This window comes from Oratosquilla oratoria, unplaced genomic scaffold (assembly GCF_046742065.1).
Source record: "Oratosquilla oratoria isolate Oo_2021 unplaced genomic scaffold, ASM4674206v1 SCAFFOLD63, whole genome shotgun sequence".
NCBI lineage: Eukaryota > Metazoa > Arthropoda > Malacostraca > Stomatopoda > Squillidae > Oratosquilla > Oratosquilla oratoria.
This window is the reverse complement of record NW_027467727.1, coordinates 342,501-347,500: the sequence shown is the minus strand read 5'-3', so window position 1 is coordinate 347,500 and position 5,000 is coordinate 342,501.

Sequence of the window (5,000 nt, the reverse complement as noted above, 5' to 3'; positions counted from 1 at the left end):
GTCGGGTCACTTCTGAAGGAGTAGAAATAAACAGTAAACAGCTTATATTTAATAGTATTCAGTAGAAAAAGTTACTTAAAAATGCAACAGATTTATATCATGTATCCTAGAGTAGAACCTCGTGTCGGCCATTTTGAATAGGATCCAACTTACGACCAATCCGACTTACGACTGGTTGGTCGGAACCTATCTAGGTCGTAACTAGGATAGTGGCTGTATGTTTTTTTTTCGCATCTGACCTAGTTATGGACCAAAAGGTCTCCTGTCAGCATGCTCCTCCTTTGTAATCCTTTTTGTAAAACGGCACGAGAATGGTTCTTGGTTAGTGAAGAAATTTTATTTTTAATCAAATCATCTAGCGCTGGCATCAAATACATATCTAGCTGAGAGATTTAAAAAAAATTGTCTTTCTAACACTTTATTGCGTCAGGTAAGCTCTATTGACAATTCTAATCAATTTGTGCTCATGTTATATTTCAGATTTAATTCAAGGGGATTCAGGAGATTTGTTTATGTTGTAATATAAGGATTTATTCTCAATGTCAAACTGTTTTACTCAGCTGAAGGTAAATTTCAAACAAGAAGGGTTGGTCTTCTTTACGCTAAAAAAAAAAAAGAGAAAAAAAAAAACGAGAACCGGAAACACGCACCATCATAGACAACGACCTTATCACCTCTGAGAATAAGGTTCATTGTTGACAATCAGAAATCTGAAAATTGCGCATCTTACGTTGACAGGTTATGCTAAGGAAGGTGCAAACATTAACCTTGTACTGGGAACTAGGGTTACTGTTTAATTAAGGTTTTTCTCAGTGCTTCTATCATTGTGGATAATCTCACGCCACTGTGTAGTCAAGCGAGTAGGAATTGATGATATAGCGAGTAGGAATTGATGATATTTGCGTCTCCTACTTCGTAGATATATGAGTGGAACTTCGAAATATTTTATAAGAATACACAGACATATTGATAGTTTATGAGGTCAAATGCTTTCAGCTGTATACCAAAAAGGATCCAATCACACAGGAAAGAGTGACGTAGAACATTTTAATCGTGTTTAACCAGCTCCATCGTATTGTTGGCTGACATTGTGAAGGCGAGTTAGGCAAAGCAAATTTCAGAGTGACTGTTAGCGAGGAAATATTGTTAATCAACAAAGAGAGCGGTCTATTTCGACTGGTTTGATTGGAGAAGAGAGAGAGAGAGAGAGAGAGAGAGAGAGAGAGAGAGAGAGAGAGAGAGAGAGAGAGAGAGAGAGAGAGAGAGAGAGAGAGAGAGAGAGAGAGAGAGAGAGAGAGAGAGAGAGAGAGAGAGAGAGAGAGCGAGAGAGAGAGAGAGAGAGCGAGAGAGAGAGAGAGAGAGAGAGAGAGAGAGAGAGAGAGAGAGAGAGAGAGAGAGAGAGAGAGAGAGAGAGAGAGAGAGAGAGAGAGAGAGAGAGCGAGAGAGAGAGAGAGAGAGAGAGAGAGAGAGAGAGAGAGAGAGAGAGAGAGAGAGAGAGAGAGAGAGAGAGAGAGAGAGAGAGAGAGAGAGAGAGAGAGAGAGAGAGAGAGAGAGAGAGAGAGAGAGAGAGAGAGAGAGAGAGAGAGAGAGAGAGAGGAGAGAGAGAGAGAGAGAGAGAGAGGAGAGAGAGAGAGAGAGAGAGAGAGAGAGAGAGAGAGAGAGAGAGAGAGAGAGAATAGAGAGAGAGAGAGAAGAGAGAGAGAGAGAGAGAGAGAGAGAGAGAGAGAGAGAGAGAGAGAGAGAGAGAGAGAGAGAGAGAGAGAGAGAGAGAGAGAGAGAGAGAGAGAGAGAGAGAGAGAGAGAGAGAGAGAGAGAGAGAGAGAGAGAGAGAGAGAGAGAGAGGCGCGTAGCGGGAGAGAACGCCTATACAGAATTTCACTGGTGACCGTATTTGATTTCGATCAATGACATTTGAGTACCCTCACTCTAGTATTGCGCGGATTTCATGATTAGATTTGTTTATTTGTTGATTTTTTTATTAATAGATTTATTTATTAATCTATCTATTCATTTATTTATTTATTATGCATTTATTTATTTGTCTTTTTACCTATATCTATTTATTCATTAATGTATTAATCCATTTATTTATATGTTCATTTATCTATTTCTCTATTAATTCATTTGTTTGTCCATTTAGTTCCATGTCTTTCATTTTTTATTTATTTATAAAGGTTGATTGGTTCATTGATTGGTTGAAAGATTCATCTATTTATTTATTTTACTTATTGTAACCTCGTTAGAAAAGTTATATGGTCTACAATCAGGTCGCGACCCAAATTTACTATGTTCAAGCTCTGGGGAACATTCTGACCTTTTGAAAACATCGAAAGAAACAAAATATGTTATCCTTCATTTGCTTTGTAAATATCTTCTTCAAGATATCTTTATTGTTCCAAAACTTCCCTTAAACGTTCGAGACAACCTTGAACGGTGATTGGTTCTTCTTGATGATGAGGGAGAAGCTGATTGGTGCAGTATCCGGTGACAGCTTCAGGCTTGTAGTTCTGGCTCAACTCATCGTTAAGTTTAATATCTTGGAGGTAAGTCGTTTTGATTAATTGGAGATAGTTAGGGTCGAGGTTGAGCATATTGAGGATGTAATGTAGCCAACATCCTTGTTAATTTCTCTGGTATGTGTGTGTGTGTGTGTGTGTGTGTGTGTGTGTGTGTGTGTGTGTGTGTGTGTGTGTGTGTGTGTGTGTGTGTGCATGTGTGTGTGTATGTATGTGTGCGTGTGTGTGTGTGTGTTTGTGTGTATGTATGTGTGTGTATGTGTGTGTTTGTATTCACCTTGGTCTTGGTCTTTTGGATCACGTGTTGGACTCGTGATCGACAGCTATTTCCCTCCCGGAAGAGAGCTCAGAGCTCGTATGACCGATCTATGGGTAATGCTATGACCTTACACGCACACACACACCCAACTCCCCGCCCACGAGAGTTGGAGTAACGACTTGAAGCGCAGTGATACTGAAATAATTTCAGCCCTCGGCAGGATTCGAACCAGGTATCACCGTCACCTCCGTGCTGACAGTCTGAAACTCTACCAACTGCGCCACCGAGTGTGTATGTATGTATGTGTGTGTGTGTATGTGTGTGTGTGTGTGTGTGTGTGTGTGTGTGTGTGTGTGTGTGTGTGTGTGTGTGTGTGTGTGTGTGTGTGTGTGTGTGTGTGTGTGTGTGTGTGTGTGTGTGTGTGTGTGTGTATGTGTGTGTGTGTGTGTATGTACGTGTGCGTGTTTACCTAACTGTAGTATACAGGAAAGGAACAAAGCTAGTGAGGTTCTGTCTCATATTCTCCAGTGACCATACGTAGCACAAATTCATGCATGGTTCCAACTTGGGTTATATCTCCATGTCCTCCAATTACCATACTTAGATTTCAATTAATGTATTGCTCCGGCTTGGGATATAATGCATGTGCGTGTGTGCGCGCCCATCTTGTGTGTATGTGTGTGTGTGTGTGTGTGTGTGTGTGTGTGTGTGTGTGTGTGTGTGTGTGTGTGTGTGTGTGTGTGTGTGTACGTGTGTATGAGAGTGTGTGTATGCATCTATGTGTTTGGTACTGAGCGTATGCATGAGTACGCGCTTGCGCATACAATTCTGTGGATGTACTCGTATATGTGCTTATTTGTGGATATATGTATGAAAAACCTTTTGGTATATATTAATATATACGAAATACCCCGTACGCACGACCCTCTTTTCTCCTTTTCACATTTTTCTTGATCTTCTCGTTTTCCTCTCAAACAAGCTAACTAAGTTTTAATCACCTAACCTTCTTGTGTTGCCCTCCCCTGCTCTTATATAAACTCATAAACTCAACTGAGTCCTCTGTGCCAATAACCTTCACTTTCTTTTTCATTCTTGTCTTCGCTGGCTTTATTTCCCCTTTGGCTTTACTTTTTTCACCTACTTCTCTTTCTTGTTTGCCCTTCCTGTTAACCACGCCCTCTATGTTTTTCTTTTTTTGGGGGGGGGAGGGGGGGGAGAAAGATCGGAGAGGGCTATTAGTATTTTTATGAACGCGGCCATACATGATTTTTTAATTTCGTACCATACCTGACCCTCAATGATTTTAGGTCACCTTTTTTTCTTCTTCTTCTTTTTTGAATTTTGATATGTCTATTTCGTTCTTTGACAATTTTGGTTTTGTTTTATCTTCTTCGTCTGTCTTGTATTCCCGTCTCTTTGGCTTGCATTGGCCATATTTTCGTGTTTTTCGTTTTTTTTTCTCGTGTTTTTCGTTGTCTTTGCTTTCTCATCCCCTCCTGTTTTCTCCTCTTCATTCCCACCCAATTTCTTGATATCTTTTTCACGTCTCTCAAATTTTCTCTCGTACAAAGTCTCTTTTCTCTCTCTTTTGTTTAGCCTCAAGTCAATTCGTTTGCGCTACCACTTCCAAAATAATTTTCTTTTTTAATTTTTCTTGTTATAGAAATTTTATCCTTTGCCTGTTTTTCTTGTCTTGTTTTTTCGTCTCTTGATCTAATTATTTCATCGTCTTATCTATATTTTCCTCTTCATCTTCAACTGTATCTTTATCTTTCTTTATCTTTATCTTTATCTTTATCTTTTTCTTTTTCTTTTTCTTTTTCTTTATCTTTATCTTTATCTTTATCTTTATCTTTATCTTTATCTTTATCTTTATCTTTATCTTTATCTTTATCTTTATCTTATCTTTATCTTTATCTTTATCTTTATCTTTATCTTTATCTTTATCTTTATCTTTATCTTTATCTTTATCTTTATCTTTATCTTTATCTTTATCTTTATCTTTATCTTTATCTTTATCTTTATCTTTATCTTTATCTTTATCTTTCTTTATCTTTCTTTTCATTATATTTTTTACTTCATCTTCAACAACATTATATTCATTTTTATCTGCATCTATATATTCATCTATATCTTTATCTTCATTTTTACATTAATATTTATCTTCTTTAGCTTCAGCTTCATCGTATTATCTTTTATGACTTATCTGTGGTTTTGACTCTTTT